We start from the raw sequence: 23,629 nt of genomic DNA, 5'->3' as shown, positions 1-23,629 counted from the left end.
GCAGGTAAATGGATTCTCAGATATTTGAGAGGAACTTCGAGTAAGTGTTTACATTTTGGGGGCTCTACTATTGATTTAGAAAGATATGTTGACTCATATTTGGTAGGGGATATTGATACCAGGCAGAGTACTACAGGTTGTGTATTTACTATTAGTGGAGCAGTAGTGAACTAAGTTTCTAGGTTACAAAAGGTTAATGATTTATCCACTATAAAGGAAAAGTACGTTGGTGCTATAGAGGCAGCCAAGGAGATGATATGGCTTTAGTTCTTTGAAGAATTGGGAAACCCTTAGAAAGATAATTATTTGTTTATAGATAGTTAGAGTGCCATTCATTTTGCAAAGAATTCAACTCTGCATTCAAAGACAAAGCACATATAGTTGTGGTACCATTTCATTTACTCTATTTTGGATGATGGATAGTTAAAGTTGGACAAGATACATACAGATGAAAATCCAACGAATATGTTTACAAAGGTAGTGACAAGGGAGAAGATGAACCTCTTCATCTTTGGTTGCTCTTCTAGACTGGATAGAATAAAAGAATAGCAGAGTCCAGGGTGGTTTGATCTTGTGGGAGTCTCATGGAGTAGCAACATAACTATAGGATTAGTCTCCAAGTGCGAGATTTTTGTTTAGTGTGGAGCTTGATCAGTCTCTAGGTGGGAGATTGCAACCTTAGTAATTTGAGAAGTAACCTTATCATGTCTCAGGTGTTCAAAGGAAATCTAAGATGATTAATCTCCTCCCTTGTTAACCATGATGAATCTTCTACTAGTCATCCTTTCCATTTGATGAGATACTATTCATATGTCATGTTCCTATTGAAAAAGTAGAGAACAAATCTAAAAACAACATCATGATAAGAGATCAATGAACTACTAAAACAGATAGAAAAAAAACATATATTTTATTAATTTGACATAATCATGTTCTTGTTAAACTTTGTATCTACTTTTTCAATATTGTATCAAAGTGTACTATGATTTGTCGGTTATGATTTGTTTTTTGGTGTACAATACTCAATTTAAAATCATTCTTGTCTATGTATCTACATTCTTCTTTGTTTTCTATTGAAAAGAAATGAATTATTATTGTGTTGAGTATGAAGTAACTAAAGTCTTCATCAATTCCCATCAGAGGAGACCAAGCTAGTTGCCATAGAGAAGATTAATTTGGAGTTTGATAGCACCATAGGCTACAATTAAGAATTTGATCAGATAGAAGTTCATTATGATGTTGTAACTATTTTTTTTGCAAGGAGTACATTATCAATAGTATTTGACACCTTAAAATATTTTTTGCCTTATTGATGAACCATGTATCTAAAAAAATTCCTAAAGAACTCGTGAGCACAACAACTGGGTACCCATGTGTCTTGGTAGATGGGTTGTTTTTCATATAGACTTAATATTTACTATGGAGGAGAAAAGTTTAGAGTTGGTTTCCCCATGAATGGAACATTATTTGTGCAAAGTATAAAGGGTTTGTGGTAAGCAAAAACCACTTGCTTGGAGGAAAAACCTAAAGTAAAAGAAATTGCATTAGTTGGGAGAAATTCCAAATGGTTATGGGTGAACCAATTAAAAACCCAAACATATATAGGGTGAGTGCAAGAAGTTGGGTCTCACTTTTGGCCAAAAAGTGGAAGTGTTTTTCCTGTTTTTGAAATATTTTGTCAATTGATGCCAAAATTTGAACCATTTAGAGATTAAATATAAAAAAATTTCAAAAATAAAAATTGTAGTGCCTGGAATCTTCTTTTTGAATATGTAATTTATTTGTATAACCATATGATAGATTATTTTTTTGGTATGGATCTTTAAAAACTACCTTTTCAAAATGCTTGTTTCAGGACCATACCACGCTCATGTACAGACACCATAATTTGACACAAATGAATGAATTTTTGTGAATCCTTTTAAATGGAGTTACCTAACACACCAAAGATTGATGAGAATATTTTTCTTGAATTTTTTAATGAATATTATTATTATTATTAATTTTTAATTGGCTATAAATGAAAATTTTAAAACCTCTCATGTACAGACACCATAATTTGATCAAAATTTCACTTTTTTCAATTTTTTTTTTAAAACTTCAAAAGAATTGAATGTAGATTGATGACATATAAATTAATTTAAGAAAAAATATAAAATAAAAAAGTTATTAAAGTTTTAGTGAACGTTGCTATTTTACATTTAGGTACCACCTTTGATGAAAAAATAATAATAAAATAGTAAATAAAATCACAACTCTATAAAATTTATATTTCTGAAATCAAGATAGTGAGAGCTCTAATGGATTTTTATTTCGTAAAAAAATTTAATCGGGAAGACCCTCTAAAAATTATGGCAAGGTATGAATTTGTCAGTTCAATGCCTTAGCCAAATCTTGATAGGCCAAGGCATTGGCTTGGGCTCACCAAGCCTGTCCCAAACCAAAATCTGAGGCAGGAAAAAAAAATCCTGCCTCATGTTGTAAGAAACGGGCACCCATTATTTGAATTACAAAAAATGGGTACCCATTTTGAAAAGCTAAAAGTGCCATGTAAAATCGGCCGAAAACTTAAAAAAATGAATTTTTAAAATGGGTACCTGTTTTTTTTTTTTTTTTTAAATGGGTGCCCATTTTTTAAAAATTCAAATTTTTAATTTTTTGAGAAACGGGTACCCATTTTTTGAAAATAAAAAATGTGTACCTGATTTTTAAAAATAACGGGTGCCCATTTTTTAAATTTAGGGTCGGGCATCCGAGCCGAAAATGGGTGCCCATTTTTTAAAATCGAGTACCCATTTCTAAGAGGTCTCATTTCGCAGATTTGACTTCCGCGGAATTGCGACCCAACTTTGTGCATTCACCCTATAATTACAAAAGGAACAAAGTAATGGTGATAAGGGGAACCAAAATTTTATGTTGTAAATCGGTACCTAAGAAGGCTTAATGCCCAGACCCATATTATTTGAATTATGGGAAATAGTTATTTGAATTCATTCTTGTAATAATTTCTCCCACATAAAGAGGCATTATTAGTAGAAATTATGTGGGAGTGTTGGAAGAATTTATAAACTCTCCCACATCACTGATCTATTACAACCAAAACTATAGTCTTTGTGTTGGAAGAATTAATAAACTCTCCCACATCACTAATCTATTAAAACCAAAATTGTAGTCTTTGTGTAAAACACTCATTCAATTAAACATGCATCCAGTTCAACTGCCTCGCCTATTTTCTCTTAAACAATTTAAACCAATTTCTATGACATAACATGTGAATCGATACCATATTGAAAAATTAGAGAAACAATCTAAAATGAACATGGTGACAACAAATCAATCAACTATTACAACAAATAGAAAAAAAATCCATATATGTTATTGATCTAACCACACACAAAACAAATTACATGATCTCTATATATAAATTACGTATAGCTAATGAAAGAACTTATATGTGGATTAGGAGAAAAATATTTAATTCATATGTGGACTGAGAGAAGATAGGTTGTAAGGCAGCTGAACTAGATGCATGTTTAATTGAATGATTTTTTTACATAGACACTACAATTGTGGTTGTAATGGTTCAACAATTTTTTTTGTAATAGATCAATGACATATGAGAGTTTATTAATTCTTCCAACAGTTTCTTATGCTTATGCCAATGTGACTATCCAATATATCCTCAATTTCTTTTATAGCTAAAGTAGTTGTTGGAATATGCCAACAGAAATTTGGCTAAGGCACAAGAACATGAAATTTTCTACCATATTGTAATTTTTTGGAGGACTTTTTGAATGATTTTTTTGACAAAAAAACTCATTACAGTACTCTTTGTCTACTTTATAAACTTGTAAATTTTATAGTGATATAACTTTAGTATTTTCACAATATTTATTAAGGCAAATTAGTACCTAAACTTCAAAAGTATGGTAAACTAAAATTTTAATAATTTTTTGATTTTATGTTTGTTTAAAAATGAATTATATTTCACTAATCTACATAGAATATTTTTCAATATTTAAAAAATGAGGAAAAAGGTGAAGTTTTCATCAAATTATGGTTGTTGTACATTAGAGGTTTTTAAATTCCACTTTATGGTCATTTAAATAAAATTTTAAAAGTATATTCAATAAAAATAAGGAAAAATAATCTCATCAATCTTTGGTTTGTTAGGTTTATTTTCCCAAAAGGAATAAAAAATATTCATTTTTTTGCTTCAAAAAAGGGTGGTCATACATAAAAGTGGTTTTTGAACATGCCTATCAACATATAATTTATACCATGTGAGTATTCCAAAAAATTACATGTTTGAAAACTAGACTCTAAGAACTACATTTTCTAATAGTGTAGTTTTCTAAGACTCAATTTTGATGTGCCTCAATTTTGGACATCAAGTGACCATAAAATTAAAATATAAGAAAAGCAATTGCACATTTTGCCCAAAACTTGGACTCAACTTCTTGCACCCACCCAATACTCCGTTGATCTTATTAAAACCCATCTTCAACAACCCTTTCATAATACCTATCAGTTCCAAATATTCATCTCACTAAGAAACTCTACTTTGTAGGCATTTCTTGAGTCATGTTTCTTCAATATGTTACATGGTCAAAACTTCTTCATTTTTAACTTATTATATGTTCATACTAGAAATCGTTCCTTCCTCAAGTGAACCATGACTTTCTTCTCAACTTGAAATTACTCATGCCTCATTTTCTTATTTTCCTTAGCCTTGTATTATGTATTCATCTAGGTAATTTGCTTCCTTACCTCCTCGTGGATGTTCTTTAAATTATTTGTAAAATCCCCAGTTTCAATACTACTTATCTCCCCTTTTGCCAACTTCTTCAATTCAAAATAATTTCTTGGACTACTTTCATACACAACTTGGAATGATGATTTACTAGTGTTCTTGTTGACATAATTATTATATGCAAATTCTACCCATGGTAAAATCAAATCCCATCCCATTGGCTTATCTCCAACCAAACATCTTCATCCATTTGTCATGGATGATGTGATGTGATGAAATTTAAATATTTATTTAAATTCTTCCACAATGTGCAATAGAAATGACTAACAAACTTGGTTTCTCAATTTGAAACTGTTCTCTTTGGTAGAACATATAGTCTTGCAACTTCCCTGAAAAATAATTATGCCACATGACCAACATCATTACTCCTCATGAAAGGAATAAAATATGTCATATTTGAAAGCATGTCAACCACCAAAAAAATTGAATCATGACCTCACTAAGTCTTTGGTAAACCAAGAACAAAATCCACATTAATATCCTCCCATGACTTCTCTAGTACAAGTATTGGTTGATACAACCTTGTATTCTTCTTTGCCCCTTTTTTTATTTGACATACTCTACAAGTCTAGAAACTTCTTGACATCTTGTTGCAACTATGGATAGTAATAATTACCACTAATCAGGGAAATGGTTTTATGTCAACCAAAATGTCAAGCCAACCATTTGCAATGCCTCTTCTTGATGAGATTATCCCTCACAAAAATCCTTGGAATGCACATTGACTCCTTTGTAATAGAATACCATCTTGGATGTTGAAATTCAATGACTTCATTCTATCTAGAGTAATAGGTTTGATACAAGCTTTCCAAGCTTCTCCAAAATCAAGATCCTTTGGATAAAACTCTTGAGCTCCTTGAACCCAACAACCTCAATCTGCAACTCTATTAGGAAATGTTGTCTCCTACCAAGAGAATATAAACCTTATTAGACTTTGCATTCATGTGTTTCATAATAAATGTGTAACTCTACAAAAGTTCAACCCATTTCAAATGCCTCTAATTCAACATTCCTTGACTATTCAAATATTACAAAGCTTGATGATCACTATATTAAAAAACCTCATTAGGAAGAAGATAGCGTCTCCACTTCTTCAATGCCTAATCTATAGCATAAAATTATTGATCGTAAATTTTTTTTAAAAAAAATTAGAAATCATTTAACTTCTCACTAAAATAAGAAATAGGTCTACCTTCTTGGCTTAAAAAAACTCCTATTGTAGTACCACTAGCATCAAAGTTTATTTCAAATACTTTATCAAAACCCAAAAGTTTTAAAATAGGTTATTCTATAACTTTTTTTTTTTAATAATTCAAAAATATTATCTTCTTATGTAGTCCACTTGAACTCCTTCCCATGCCCTCTCATTATTTTAGAGAAGGGTCAATAGACACATCAAAGAATCTTGATAATTTTTTTTTAAAATTTTATCTAAACCATAAAAATATCTTACTTTGGTAGCACTCCTTGGAGTAGCTTGTTCAAGGATAGACTTCAATTTCTCTAGGTCCATTTTTAGAACTTTTGTTAAAACTACAAATCCTAGATGTACAAATTCCTTCACAAAACTACACTTTGTCAAATTGATCAACAATTTCCCTTTCCTTAACTTCCCAAGCACCCTACAAATACACATTTATATTCTCCTCCAATTTCTTATTGAAGATCAAAGTATCATTGAGATAAACAATGAAAAACTTACCCAAAAATTCTTTTAATACCTAATTCATGAGCCGCATGAAATTTCTCTATGCATTGGCTAGCCCAAAAGGCATGACTAAGAAATCATACAATCCTTCTTTTGTACTAAAGGATCTCTTCTATTCATCTCCTTCTATGATCTAAATCTAGTGATATCCACCCATCAGGTCCATCTTTTAAAAATACATCTAGCTCTCTTAAAAGAATCCATAATATCATCCATTATTGAAAAGAGAAATCCATATTTGATTGTGATTTTATTGATGACCCTAGAATATGTACACATTATTCATTCTACATTCTTTTTTTGCACTAATATCATTGGCACAACACATGGACTTAGACTTTCTTGCATCAACCCCTTCTACAACAACTCGTATACTTGGCTATTCAACTCTTCACTTTCTACTCCAGTGTCTTTCTCTGTGCTACCTTATTTGGGAAACTAGCTCCTAGAATCAAGTCCATCTCATGACTAATCTTCCTTACTAGTGATAATTCATCAGGAAAATTATTGGATACAATATCGATGAAATCACCCAACAAATCTACAACTTCTATAGGAACGTCTTCTATTTCTTCTTTACCATCTTTTGTAATTATAGAAAAATACACATGATCATGGGGTGTGTGCACCGAGATGGTGCACAAAAAGGGGATATAAATGGACACTTTTTAAAAAAAATTAGTTAAACCTAATCATCAAAGATCCATTGGAGGGTTGTGCGCTCAAAATGAGAAAATGCACAAAACTTGACAATTGTAGTACCCCAAATCTAGTTTCTAAACCACTAAGGTTTAATTTAAATGAATAAGATTAAGAGGGTCAAATCCTATGTGCATGAAAAAATGTTCCTTTTTTTGGTGAAAAACATAACATAGTTATTTCCATGTGCTCAACAAAATATATAGTTATATTTAGTATTTTGAAAAACCCTTTGGTAGGATGATAGGTAAGAGTGAGATCTATAAGTTGTGTATTTTTCATAATTTTCTAAATACATAATTTTCTGACTAGTATTTGTTTTCTATAATTTTTTGAATTAAATCCATCTTAAAATTTTGGTACCTTTTCATGCCATGGACATGACTTGCATAAAAAAAAAATCTAAAATTGACTTTTTAAAAAGTGTATAGAATCAATTGTAGAACAATATTATGTAATTTATTTTCCATTTGGTTAAGTAGATCAAAAGTTATTTTAAAAATGGTAGATATATGTCTTTGAAGAGGACTATCAAGATACTAATATAGAAAACTCAACTTCACAATGCTAATTTAAAATAGGAAAATTATATGGTTAGAAAGGTAATAAAATGTGTGAGATTGGTGGTTTTTTTAGAGATACCCAATTCACCATTTACAAACCTGAATAAGTCAAAAATGAGAATTAATCTTAGAAGTTAAAAAAAATGTCTACAGAAATAAAAAATGGAGGGAGAAATCAGCACAAGCCTTTGGGTAGTCAAACAAACATATTTATGAATTTTGAACTTGATTCCACTTTTTTGTTAACAAAATATGATCGCACTATGTCTAGTATGACTATATTAGACATAATGTGATCGTTTTATGTCTAGTATGATTACTAGACATAACACAATTGTGTTATGTCTACCTAAAAGCATAGTTAGTTGTTTAGACACCTAATAGGCCTAATTAGGCCCAATTAATGAAGCAACTACCTAAAAATGTATTATTCATCAAATAAATGATTAGAGGGATAATGCATAGTGGGTTTTTATACAAAGAAAGAGTGTGATGGAGGAACAATGCACAATGAGTTTCATACAAAGATTCAAATGCCAATTCTATCAAGGAGATTTTAGCTTCTAGAACTCAAACTGTGGGTCTTGGAATCATTCAACATTTTGTTCATCTAAATGGTGACCCTTATAGGGAAGAAATAATTGTAATGTAAAAATACAATGTAAGGACATGATATAGGAGAGATATTCTTATAGTTAAACTTGAAGATAAATCATCTTTGGAAGAAATGATGGAGACTTCCTGTTGAGGCTCTAAGGCACATTGATTCATTTTACTCAACTTTCTCTTTAATTTTTATCATTTAGGAAAAGTCAGTGATGGGTTTTTCTATGTATGTCAAGAATAGCAAGAAGAAGGATTTGAAATTAAGCCAAGGGTGCATTACCATGACAAACAAACAAACCTACAATAATATTCTTCTTGAATGACCTTGATCTCTCTCTCTCTCCCCCACCCCCCACAATTAGAAACAAGATAGATAAAAATTTCAATGATATTCTAGTAGTTGGAGGTGCCATCTTCATCACAAGTTTTCCATGGCAGTCTAGTAGTTGTAGGTGTCATATTCATCACAAGTTTTCCATGAAATTTTAGTAATTTAGGTTCCATCTTGATCACAAATTTTCCATGATAGTCTAGTAGTTGTAGGTATCATATTTATCACAAGTTTTCCATGATATTCTAGTAGTTGCAGGTGCCATCTTGATCACAAGTATTTGATGACATCTACTAGTAGTTGGATGTATCATCTTCATCACAAGTTTTCCATGAGACTATAGTAGTTGCAGGTGTTATCTTCATCACAAGTTTTCCATGATAGTCTAGTAGTTGCAGGTGCCATCTTCATCAGAAGTTTTCCATGGAAATCCATTAGTTGTAGGTGTCATCTTCATCAAAATTCTTCCATGATAGTCTAGTATTTGTAGGTGTCATCGTTATCACAAGTTTTCCATGACAATCCAGTAGTTGTAGGTGCCATCTTTATCATAAGCTTTCCATGACAATCCATTAGTTTCATGTGTCATATTCATCGCAATTTTTCCATTTTAGTCTACTAGTTGGAGGTGTCATCTTCATCACAAGTTTTCCATGATAATCTAGTAGGTGCAGGTTCCATCTGTTGGACTAACTGCCAATGTTCCCCTTTAGGATTTGTGACATGGCTTAACCACCTCTTGTGTTCTATAAATCTATTAGTTGTATTGGACATTAACAAGTCAATATTTTCATGCAATGACAACTCTAGCTTGTAACAAGTGGTATCAAAGCTTGGTCACAGGTTCGAATCTCCTCAGGTAACACTAGGGGGATTGTTGGACTAACTACAAAGATTTCCCTTTAGGATTTGTGACATGGCTTATCCACCTCCTATGTTCTATAAGTCTAGTGGTTGCATTGGGCATTAATAGGTCAATCTTTTGGTGCAATGGAAAATCTAGCTTTCAACACCATCTCCATCACATGTTTTCCATGGCAGTCTAGTAGTTGGAGGTGCCATTTTCATCACAAGATAGATAAAAGTTTCCATGATATTCTAGTAGTTGGAGGTGCCATCTTCATCATAAGTTTTCCATGGCAATCTAGTAGTTCTAGGTGCCATATTCATTACAAGTTTTCCATGACAGTCCAATAGTTGTAGGTGTCATCTTTGTCACAAGTTTTCCATGATAGTATAGTAGTTGTAGGTGCCATCTTCATCACAATTTTTTCATGATATCTACTAGTAGTTGGAGGTATCATCTTCATCACAAGTTTTCCATGATAGTGTAGTTGTTGTAGGTGTCATCTTCATCAAAAAATTTCCATGACACTCTAATATTTGCAGGTTCCATCTTCATCACAAGTTTTCCATGGAAGTCTAGTAGTTGGAAGTTCCATCTAATATAGGCTCACATGCATATCATGTATTAAGTGAAATCAAGGTGAATGTTAACTAAGTCTTTCTAGTCTCAATAATATTAGGAGTAATTAGAGCCTATCAATACGCCGCCACCACTAGATTTGGAGGACTTCAGGATTATTAGGAGTTTGTTGTAAGATAGTTTTCATTAGCAGTTTTTCATATCATAGTTTTTGAATGATTTTGATGAAGTTAATTGAGAGTTATTTTTCCCATATCATATCCAATGTAATTTCATAGTGGGAGATCAATCTTTGGAAGTAAAATATTATATTATCTTTCCTTATAATTCTATCACATGAAAGAATAACTTGTGTGTGGATGATTTAGATTTTCACAAGTGACATGTTCAAAAAAAATTAAATGGACATTTAATATCTTAGATAACATTATTTTTTCGTATTAAAAATATTAGAGTAAACATTTTTCTTTGGTGGGGATAGCTATTACCTATTCTGACTTTATTTGAGTTGATAGACGTGCACAATTTGGGAAGCTAGAATACAGTAAAGAAGACTATTAGAAGGAGATAGATCACATTGAGAAGGTAAGACAGATATTTGTATTTGATCTCTCTCTCACACACACTCTCTCTTTCCTTCTCTCTCTCTTACCCCCCAATAAGAAACAAGATAGATAAAAATTTCCATGATAATCTTGTAGTTGGAGGTACCATCTTCATCACAAGTTTTCCATGATAGCCTTGCAATTATAGGTGTCATATTAATCACAAGTTTTCCATTAAATTTTAGTAGTTGTAGGTACCATATTCATCAAAAAAATTCCATGATAGTCTAGTAGTTGTAGGTGTCATCTTCATCACAAGTTTTTCAAGATATTCTAGTAGTTGTAGATGCCATCTTCATCACAAGTTTTTCATGACATCTACTCATAGTTGGAGCTATCATCTTCATCACTAGTTTTCCATGAAACTCTAGTACTTGTAGGTGTCATCTTTATAACAAGTTTTCCATAATAGCCCAGTAGTTGTAGGTGCCATGTTCATCAGAAGTTTTCCATTACAAGCCATTAGTTCTAGGTGTCATCTTCATCCCAAGTTTTTCGTGATAGTCTAGTATTTGTGGGTGTCATCTTCATCACAAGTTTTCCATTATAGTCTCGTAGTTGTAGGTGTCATCTTCATCATATGTTTTCCATGACAATCCATTAGTTGAATGTGTCATATCCATCACAATTTTTCCATGATAGTCTTTAGTTAGAGGTGTCATATTCATCACAAGTGTTCCATGATAATCTAGTAGTTGTAGGTTCCATCTTCATCATGTAATGATCCCATCTTTTGGCCTTTACATTCTCCAAAGTCGAAGTGGAGGATAAGAAGAAATTAAATTAATTTCTTATAAAGTCATTCAATTTAAAGGTGACTTTGTATTTAATTAATTTAATTATTAATTACAAGGGAGTAGCTTTTAGGGTATGTATTATTGGAAGGACGGAAGCCTCTCATAATTTAATTAATTATTGCCAAGGAGGAATTTCTAGAGAATGCATTAATTATTGAAAGGAGGAAGCTTCTAGCTCTTGCAATTAATTAATGTTTTAGTTCCTTCCAGAAGGATGAAGAAAAGGATAAATAGGGCTAAAAGTCTCATTGCTGAGCATCGGATGATTATGACTTGCATTTGATAAGAGCTTGGATGTGTGAATCACACTCCTTTTTGGGCAATAGAGGACATTCATTCTCTGTTGTAACATTCTAGATGTCATTCCCTTAGGGTTTGGCCTTTGGAATACATCTCTTTGTAATTGATTGCAGCATTCTTAGCATTAATATAATTTCAGCCTTGGTTTAGCTTTTGGGCATTCTTGGGTGTTCATTACAATGGTATCAGAGCTATAAGTCCTGCCATCCTGTGGAGATCTTAAATGTTTATGTTTGAGCATGCGACAAGGGCTTTATAATTTTTGCAATACCAGAGCAAGACAAAGTAGGAGTTCAAACTCGCTTAACGAACAAGATAGTTCATTTGTGCAGAGGGACATACAATCCAGTCATACAAACACAGAGGAGACATTCTTTGAACAAGACAGCAGCATGGGTGACTGAGATGATAGAAATACTAGTTTCGACCAAGAAAATGTAATATTCAGGTTACTGGGTACATTAGAGGAGGGGCAGTGAATGCAATAGGAGCAAAATATGATGCAACAAGAGAAAAATAGGTGAATGGATATGATGTTGCAGCTTATGGCTAGATAGATGAGCATCAATATTGACAATCTTTATGTTGCTCCAGTGCAGAAAGAAGTTGTTTCCTTAGGTGGGATCGAGACACATATAGAGCCACCTAGCTATGATGTTGGTGATATGGAGTCCATCAATGTGGGATTAGAAGAATGCAAGGATACTATCATATCAACAGCCACTTCTATGTCAGTTGAACCATCCAACGAGGAGTTTGGCAGTATGAATGCAGTTGTCGATGTGTGCTCTGATGATAGTACGCTTGTTATTGCTAATGAGGTGAGCAATATAGTGACAGAGTCATAATATACTATCGATCAACAAAGTGTTAATGTTCACTCTTGGGATAGTACTATGTTCAACATGGATGCAACATTGTCTTATGACAATCTGATGTTTGAGGCTGATGTTGATCATTCACCTGAGTGGAGTTGGGCTCAATTTTCACCATCTACAAAGATTTAGTTTTGTGTTGCAGCAGTTGGGAGGAAGAGGTTTCATAGATCTTCTATGGAGCTGCCTTCTGGTGACATCCATACTTATACTTCATCAACACAAGTTTTGGGAGCTAACTTGCAAGACATGTGGTTGGTCTTAATGATGTTCATTTGTAGTTTGTTTAATGTCCATATGGATAGCACATATTACTTCAATTGGGATCCAGGTGGAGGTTGGAGTTCATTATGTTACTTAATTGCTTGAGGACAAGCAATTTCAAGGAGGGCGGATATGTAATGATCCCATATTTTGGCCTTCATGTTCTCCAAAGTCTAAGTGGAGGATAAGAAGAAATTTTATTAATTTCTTATAAAGTCATTCAATTTAAAGGTGACTTTTTATTTAATTAATTTAATTATTAATTACAAAGGAGTAGATTTTAGGGTATGTATTATTGGAAGGACGAAAGCCTCTCGTAATTTAATTAATTATTGCCAGGGAGGAATTTCTAGAGAATGCATTAATTATTGAAAGGAGGAAGCTTCTAGCTCTTGCAATTAATTAATGTTTTAGTTCCTTCTAGAAGGATGAAGAAAAGGATAAATAGGGCTGAAAGTCTCATTACTAAGCATCGGATGATTATGACTTGCATTTGATAAGAGCTTGGATGTGTAAATCACTCTCCTTTTTGGGCAATAGAGGACATTCATTCTTTGCTGTAACATTCTAGACGTCATTCCCTTAGGGTTTGGCCTTTGGAATACATCTGTTTGTAATTGATTGCAGCATTCTCAGCATTAATATAATTTCAGCCTTGGTTCAGCTTTTGGGCATTCCTGGGTGTCCATTACACATCACAAGTTTTCCATAGTAGTCTAGTAGTTGTAGAAGCCATTTTCCTCACAAGATAGATAAAAGTTTCCATGATATCCTATTAGTTGGTGGTAGCATCTTCATCATAAATTTTCCATGACAATCCAGTAGTTTTTGGTATCATCTTCATCACAATTTTTTAATAATAGTCTAGTAGTTGCAGGTGTCATCTTTGTCACAAGTTTTCCATGAGAGTCTAGTAGTTGTAGGTGTCATCTTCATCACAATAAAGAATATAACCATTTCCACATAACCCATAATAGATCTAAAATAAAAACGGAATTAAAATCCACATGCAAGAGAATAGAAAACATACCCACAAAATTGTGACACAAGATATACCCTGGGAAACCTTCATTGAGGGAAAAACCCAGCCTCCAAAAGCATCCATCATCATGTATTATTCAGCAAAAAAATATCATTGCCATACAACCATGGAAGCCTTCATGGCCATAGCCACAACCGAGCAAACTATGTGAACAAGCATGAATCCACACATCTCATGCCATGCTTTCAACTTTCACAAATGCTCCCTTGGCTAACTTATCAAGCCTTGTCCCGCTCGACTCTTGCCTTTTGTCTTCTCCTTGTCACTCTTTCTCTCTCTACAACAACTACCCTTGTGGCTGCTTATATAGTAGCAAGTCCCACAAAACCACCAAGTGGTATTACATAAACCATGTGCTAAAACCATGTGCTACCTAACCCACTGACCCCACATTTAATATTGGGCATTTAATTCTTTTCCCCAATATTAAATAATTACATAAAATATTTTTACAATGTTACAATACAACTCATCAAGAATATTCCATGGGAATCTTTACATGTTGCACGTCCATCTAGGCACAACATTACATAATAAAATAAAAATAATAAAATATAACAATATTATGCAATGTGTGCAACACCCATTATCTCAACAATCTCCCACTTGTTGTATACATTGCATAGGGTCAATCCGTAGCCACATAAATGAACAAGGGAACAATCCCTCCCAGCACATCCACCATCATGGATCAAAATATACCAAGTGCTCCATCCTGGTACCCGCAACAAAATCAAAGTATCCAGCATCTCGAACATGAATGATCTCACCTCCTATTATGCCACTACCACTGGACATACATAGAAGCCATCCAAAGAGAAAACCACCCAACCTGTCACATTAGAAGATCATAAAATCCTGTACCAACTAAAGTTTCAAGCATAATAACTTGATCCAAAGGTAATCACATGTATCTGTAGTTGTCAAAATATCCATAGCTGAAATAGCACCCACAGCAAAGTGCCAAACCCATCCAACTATCCATACCTCAAAGGTATAACAAGCGAATCGCATATCACCGACATATCCAATCTATAACCTGCAATCACAATCCTCGAGAGCAAAACCTGCCACATATATACCAAGAAGCTCCCACTAGAAAAGATAATGTCAAATCTATAACCAATCCACTCAACACATCTCAAAGAAGTGAATCCATGTAGTATCAAGGACATCCACAACACGTAAACTGATATCCTGTAAGAATAACTCTCATAACAAGTCTCCAATAGTCTCCCAAATTCTCCACAACCAACAGAGGAAAGAGAAAGAAAATTACCATGTCATCTCTCACATGACATGCATGAGCACAAACCAGTGATCACAATCCCTAACCAATCTCAAATCCAATGTAAGCAAAACTGAACATCCAGGAAGATAACCAAGACCAGAGAAACCATGCAAATCATAACCTGTATCATGTCCTTTTACACACACCTCTAGATGTAAACCGTGCAAGTATGATCTCCTCCATAAAACCCCAACAAGAAGCCTCAACAACACCCAAACCATACCATATAATTAATCATGGATGTAAGCCTCTCATAAGAAGATCAAACTCAATAAACCATTCATAAACCAAGGAATGGTTATTCCTAATCCAAGGAAAATGCCCAATATAAAACCATCTCCCAAACTCAACCGGCATAACAACATATGCACATGGAGATAACCAATGCTAAACCATCTCTCAAATGAACCCTCCAGAACTAACTCATGTACCATAGCTCAAGATCCATATCCATGAAAGACAAGCATAAATATAATGCAACTGAGAGAAACAATGGGCTATACCTCTCAAGTAGAAAACTACCAAGTAGACCAAGAGTGGGGAATGAGAATGCTCATCAAGATACCCAAGTCTCCAACCCAAATTTATCTAAGAACAATCTCCTCTCAAGTCCATATCAGGTGATTTCCCCTCGGACTTCTTGCTAAAACCATCAATCATCCCAACAAATACTTCTCTAATCCAAGAGAAATTAGCATCACCACTGTCTCTAAGTATCCATGAGCACCTATAATTAATCAATCTATGCCAACTCCAAATGCAACATAACAATATCATGAAGTATCCAGCTTATGATCAATGTACTCAATACTAAGAAACTAAACCAAGATCAATGTCAAAGTTCCAACCATGGCCTCAGGAACATAAACATGACAATATGATCTTACCATCTCAACCAAAGAGATAACATGCTCCATATGAACACGCCATAACATGTCACAACTCTAAACGCGTATCAAGAGTATACCATGACATAATAATGAAACCATCCTCATACCAAGGATAACATGCCAAATAAAAGCATAAACCACACCTTTGCCAAGAACCCTGTGAGTCGTCAAGATGCAATCATCTCCACACACCATGAAGAAAAACAAGTGCACCATGCAAATGTCAAAGACGCTTCTGCAGCAACAGGATCTAAGACAAACCTCCAACATCTGCAAATACTCAATAAATATATCAATGCCAACAACTCCCACTCAACTGTGGTACCAAGTCACCTATGGCATCATAAAATCCATCCTCTCCAAACCAAGAAGATATAAACCAAACCAGGAATTAATCCTGCACTGTCACCCCATCACTATCACAAGCTCCCACTAAACCGTGTATCTAAGCTATCCATGACATAATGATGAAAAATAACCATCCTCTAACCATGAGAATCAACCAAGGCATCAAATCATCAAAGAACTCAAAGTGCACATCATTAGCTCCTCAAAAGAAAAACCAAATAACCATGATCCTCAACCAAGAAGATATACCACCATAACTAGATCGAAAATTCAAGCTATTGAACATCAAAGATGTACCTATATAACCAATCATGTCATGCCAAAATCCATGGCACCATGACCACATCCATGAACCGAGCATCTGGCTCTCAAAGTGTCCAACCTGTCAGCATAAAATAGTCAACCACAATCCTCCACTATGACTGTACCTGGTAACAACATCTCATCCCTTCTACATGAAGATAAAATCATGTGACTTAGGGCATAGACAACCCAAATCCAAGCCACCAATCTGAATATGCATCAATAATGAAAGAACAATGGGCAAAGACAACCCATAACCAAGCTATAAATGCAACCTATAAATATAGACCGCTTACAACACTACACAACTTGTAGATCCAACAAGTCATCATACATATCCACTGATAACCATATCATCATGAGACCAATCTGAAATATGAACTGAGTATACAATGACATCAAATCTTAAATCTCCAATGCCATAAACTCACAATGTTACCATAGTCAAAATATATCTATAAATTGTTCAGATCAATATATCAACAAATAAATCATGCCAAACCTGCACCAAATCTACACCAATGTGTAGAGCTCTCCAAGAGCTTTTTGTTGACTACTCGAAGTCCAAAATCTGACTCCGTATGCCCAAGTGATGCCCTAATAAGTGCTTAAAATAAATAACATCTGACTTTAGGGCTCTTAAAACCTGACAAAATTTCAAAATCATAGAACCAAACCTACACCATGTTGTAGTGCTCTGAATTAGCTTTCCAACGCCTATAAGAACTCTGAAATTCGATATTCTGAGAGAAAGTTATGGCCATTTTACTAAGACAGTCTTTTTACCATTTTCAGTACGATTTTTCATTTTTAATTTTTTTCAGTGACGAAAATTCCGACGGGATTAAATTTGACGGCCATCATGGGCTGAAACCAAAAAACTCTTTCATTTCCTCTGAACATGGCCAAACTAGGGCATATTATATATCAAATTTTATGGAAATGTCGACCCGAATCCAATGGTGAGGTCTGTTTTTACCCAAGAGGTCATTTCTGCAAGCTACCCCCCAAAACCCTCGTTTAAATGAAACATCCGAAAAAAAACTTTTTGTCCAACAATTTCACATGCCCAAATCTTTTAATATCCCATCATAAAAGCAAACCCAAAACCCTCAGATCTGCAATAAATCATTCATATATCTTGCCCTTTCTTTTATCCTCTCATGCAGTCCCATGGATTCAATCTAGGGTTACAATAATAAAACCATAGCTCTGATACCACTTGTAAGGAAACTTGGCAATAAAGAATATAACCGTTTCCACATAACCCATAATAGATCTAAAATAAACACGAAATTAAAATCCACATACAAGAGAATAGAAAACATACCCACAAAATTGTGACACAAGATATACCCTGGGAAACCCTCATTGAGGGAAAAACCCAGCCTCCAAAAGCATCCATCATCATGTATTATTTAGCAAAAAAATACCATTTCTATACAACCATGGAAGCCTTCATGGCCATAGCCACAACCGAGAAAACTATGTGAACAAGCATGAATCCACACATCCCATGCCATGCTTTCAACCTTCACAAATGCTCCCTTGGCTAACTTGTCAAGCCTTGTCCCACTCGACTCTTGCCTTTTGTCTTCTCCTTGTCACTCTTTCTCTCTCTACAACAACTACCCTTGTGGCTGCTTATATAGTAGCAAGTCCCACAAAACCACCAAGTGGTATTACATAAACCATGTGCTACCTAACCCACTGACCCCACATTTAATATTGGGCATTTAATTCTTTTCCCCAATATTAAATAATTACATAAAATATTTTTACAATGTTACAATACAACTCATCAAAAATATTCCATGGGAATCTTTACATGTTGCACGTCCATCTAGGCACAACATTACATAATAAAATAAATATAATAAAATATAACAATATTATGCAATGTGTGCAACACCCATTATCTCAACAGGACATTCATTCTTTGTTGTAACATTCTAGACATCATTCCCTTAGGGTTTGGCCTTTGGAATACATCTCTTTGTAATTGATTGCAGCATTCTCAGCATTAATATAATTTCAGCCTTGGTTTAGCTTTTGGGCATTCCTGGGTGTCCATTACACATCACAAGTTTTCCATAGTAGTCTAGTAGTTGTAGGTGCCATTTTCATCACAAGATGGATAAAAGTTTCCATGATATCCTATTAGTTGGTGGTAGCATCTTCATCATAAGTTTTCGATGACAATCTAGTAGTTTTTGGTATCATCTTCATCACAATTTTTTAATAATAGTCTAGTAGTTGCAGGTGTCATCTTTGTCACAAGTTTTCCATGAGAGTCTAGTAGTTGTAGGTGTCATCTTCATCACAATTTTTTCATGACATCTACTAGAAGTTGGAGGTATCATCTTCATCACAAGTTTTCTATGACAGTTCATCTTCATCACAAGCTTTCCATGATAATCTAGTAGTTGCAGGTGCCATCTTCATTAGAAGTTTTCCATGATATTCTAATAGTTGCAGGTGCCATCTTCATCATAAGTTTTCCATGATAGCCTAGCATTTGTAGGTTCCATCTTCATCACAAGTTTTCCTTTAAAGTCTAGTTGTTGTAGGTTCCATCTGACATATGCTCACAGGCATATCATGTGTTAAGTACAATCAAGGTGAATATTAACTAGGTCTTTCTAGAATCAACAATATTAGGAATAATTAGAGCTTGTCAATATGCCACAACCAACAAATTTGGAGGGACTTTAGGATTATTAATAGTTTTTTGTAAGATAGTTTTCATTAGCATTTTTTTGTAAGATAGTTGTTGACTAATTTTGAAGAAATTAATTGAGATTTATTTTTCTCATATCATATCCAATGTAGCTGCATAGTGGGAGATCAACCTTTGGAAGTAAAATATTCTATTACCTTTCCTTCTAATGCTATCACATGAAAGAATAACTTGTTTGTGGATGATTCTTATTTTCACAAGTGAGATGTCCAAAACAAATGAAATGGACATGTAATATCTTGGATAACATTTTTTTTTGGTATTAAAAATATTAGAGTAAATATTTTCCTTTGGTGGGGATAGCCTATTACCTATTACGTCTTTATTGCAGTTGACAGACGAGCATAATTTGAGAAGCTAGAATAAATTGAGGAAGATAATCAAAAGGAGCTAGAGCACATTGAGAAGGCAAGATAGATATATGTATCTCATCTCTCTCTCTCTCTCTCTCTCTCTCTCTCTCTCTCTCTCTAGTATTATTTTTACAACTATGAATAACAAGTGTAGTTTCAGAGATTTGCTTGATATGGATTAAAATATTTGAACTTTGAACATTTTACATATATTGTAATTTTTTTGTAGGTTTTTGTTCCTCTAGTAGAGAAATGCAAGAAATATGGAAGGGTGATCTATATTGGCACAAATCATGGAAGTCTTTCTAATTGGATCATGAGTTACTATGGTGATTCTCCTAGGAGAATGGTAAGTTCATCTGTTATGTATATTTCTATTAAGTTTGGTGTATAGATTGTATGTGTAAGTAAATTTTATTTTACTCTACTAGAAAATTGTTTTATGTTCATAAGTAATGTTAGTTATATATTTTCCAGCATACTAATGTCCATTGTCTTAAAATAGGTGGAATGAACATTTGAATTTGCATGCATTTATCAAAAGTTGGATTTCCAAAACTTTGTCTTCTCAATGAAAGCAACCCAGTAATTATGGTCCAGGTATACCATTTTCTTCTTTCGGAGGTGAATGTCCTAGGATGGGATTAACCATTTCATTTGGGAGTTACTAAAGCTAGTGAAGGTGGAGATGGGCAAATGAAATCTATAATTTGCATTGGAACACTTTTGCAAGTTTCATCTAATGATTCTCTTCCTCATTTATGTGTCAAGATATCACAAAATTTTCTAAACCTTATCATGATATATGTTGAGACTTGTCAATTTTTTATGCAAATGGTTTGGGTGATACAATTTGGTTTCCTTGATGGAAGCTATAAAAGAGGATATAGATCAGTGTAGAAGACTTGCAAATCTTGGAATGCAAGTTGCCAAGCTCAAGAAAGGAGTGGTAAGCTTGCAAATAGCTTCTTTGTACATGTATGGTGTTGATGTTGTTTTGAGTCATCATTTTACTTTTGAATTTAGTATTAATATTTTAGGAGCTATTCTTTTGATAGGCTCCTTTTGAGGAGAAGCATCCCCACTACTTTGATTTCCAAAGGAAAACCAACCAACTTCCCATACAGAAGTAGGTGCATTACACTTTATTATTGCAAGCTTTATTTTTCTAGATTTATTATACTTCCCTTTTCCCATTTATTTGATATTCTCCTTTTCAAATTATATCATTGTGTATTTTTCCATAGTGGAAGCCTTGTTTAATTATTTCTTTTTGTACTTCTACTTAGCCAATGTCTCGACTAAAGGAATTCAATTTTGTGTTGTTTGAACTTCTTAATTAATTCATTTAATTCTATCATTCTTATTTCTAGTCATTTAAAATCTTGACACTTGATATGGGAGGCTCAAATTGTAAAAGTGAGTTGGTCTTGATGTCAATACCTTTTAAAGAATATTACAATATATTTTTGTATCTCTTTATATAGATGATTTTCATGCTTATCATTAATTGAATTCCTTTCACATGTATAGGGTGATTAGGTAGACTACATGGGTGTTTTGTATTTAGATAGTTCACTTTCAATGTTTTTCACTCTTGATCAGTTGAAGGTGAGATTTTGGATATAATTTCTCACTCTAATCAATGATAGTTTCTATAATGTCTCTGTGGCTCCAAATAGTTACTAAGGTGTAAGATTTCATTTAATTATTCTTAACTTCCTAGTGTATGAAATGTGAAGTTCTTAGCTTTGACTATTTGTTATGATAGTATGTTTTGTGATATAAATAATTTTTTTGTCTATTTATCTTCTATTGTAGACTCATGAGCTCTTGTACAAGTCACTTGTAACAAATCTCATCATTGACATGTCTTTTATGGTATAGCCCAAATAGTCATTGTCCATGTGTTGTGTCACAATGTCATCACTATTATAAAATATAATATTCTAACATTGATATATAACTTTATGTCTTCTAGGATCTTGCAACATTGGACTCAATCATGTTGAGGGAGCTTCCCCCTATGGATGACAGTGAAGCAGTTTGTCCTTTCAACTTTTTTAACTTTTTAGTTCCTACACAAAAATGGCAAAGATGCATATTAATTCTATTTTAGTAATTTTTTGTTTTCATGTTTTTGTAAATTATTAGATTTGACGAAATTTACTTTGATGTAAAATTGTAAAAGTTAAATGAAGAAACATATTTATGGATTCTTTACTTATATTCAACACTTGTGTGGGTGTAGAGGCTGGAAATTAAAAGTCTAGTGGATATAAGTATGGGACTTTTGGTACCTTTATCAAAAAAACTTACCATGGGAGTTTTGGTACCTTTATCATAACAACTTACCAAACCTTTGGCACATGCTATAGTCCTTGTGAACTTGGAGGAACTCTTAGCAGGTGCCCACAAGATTTTACCAGAAGGTATTACTATAAAGGCATGTGTTAGGGCTAATGATTCTTCTTTGTCACAATAGTTTCAAATAGTCTATGATACATTGAGAGTCATTTTCACATTGATGCAAGTACCCGCTTGGATATTACGTTTTGAGGAGTTGAAGCATATGAGGACTTTGATCCTATCATGAGTGTGGATCCTATAATGCTTCTCATAAATCTTCCCAATGAAGAGGAGAAGGTGAACCATTTCCATGAAATTCTACATAATGGTCTGAGAAAATATCATGTTGTTAATTGATTTTATTTCCAATTTCATATTGGAAATTATTGAGTATTGATAAGTATAATAATTTGTTTATTAGTGATTGTAGTGTTGTAGGGTACCAGTTACTCTATCATGTTGAGTTTTTTTTTTGCCTCATTCTTCTCATTTTTATATGTCAACCTAGCTAGATTACTTAGATTAAGATATATTTATAGTTGTCTCTATAACCTTTAGACATCAATGGAGATAATTTTCAAATATTATTACTAAGATTTTTATTCTTTAGTGATGGGCTTATTTATGGATTTCTTGCTGCTTGGTTAGCTTTTATCAATATTCTCTATGTATTACATTCAAGTGACATTTAGTTCCTTGGTAGTTGTTTGTCTTATTTCTCAAACATTTTGGATATATGCAAACTAGAAACTAAGACATGTCAGAGGAGTGAAATTATGGTTTGGTAACTTTATTGAGATGCAATTGGCACTTTTCAATTTGTTTAATATCATTTTTTCTTTTAACAATAATTAGTTATTGTTCTTCACTATGTAACAATGTTCAGATGCACCCACTCTCTAGAAAGAATTCATGATCCTAGAAGGAAGAAAGTAGTAATCTCATCCTTGCATAAAATGCTCTCAATTTTTGGACAATTTAAATTGCCTTGAGCTCTACTATTATTAGATATCTAAATATTTGGATTATTGGTGTCTACTTTATAGGTATTATTACAATAAGGTTTAAAAAAAAATCCAAATGGACAATTACAAATGATCTAAGGGTTTGTATAGCTATTTTATTCCATTTGTAGAAAATTCAAGTATAGCTTTTCCCTTATATTTTATTTTTGCAAAATAATATAGATAGTTTTAGCTACAAAAAATGTTGACATCGTGCTTAAGTGATTTTTCCTATAACAAGGAATTTTTTGTAGTTGGTTTTTATTCTCTAATTATAGAATATGTCATTGTGAGATACTAAATAATTTATTAGTTAGGTTTT

The 23,629-nt window shown here is 33.3% G+C and overlaps 1 pseudogene; it reads left to right on the top strand.

Moving 5' to 3' along the window:
• LOC149560471 (4-hydroxy-3-methylbut-2-en-1-yl diphosphate synthase (ferredoxin), chloroplastic-like) overlaps window positions 1–22,660 on the top strand; it is a 28,097-nt pseudogene extending 5,437 nt beyond the window's left edge.
• Window positions 22,661–23,629: the final 969 nt, after the last annotated feature.

The sequence above is a fragment of the Cupressus sempervirens genome, chromosome 4, assembly GCF_028749045.1.
Source record: "Cupressus sempervirens isolate cs-2001-9-10 chromosome 4, ASM2874904v1, whole genome shotgun sequence".
In the NCBI taxonomy this organism is placed as follows: domain Eukaryota; kingdom Viridiplantae; phylum Streptophyta; class Pinopsida; order Cupressales; family Cupressaceae; genus Cupressus; species Cupressus sempervirens.
Note: the sequence above shows the minus strand (reverse complement) of the source record. Positions and strands in the feature narration are given on the sequence as shown.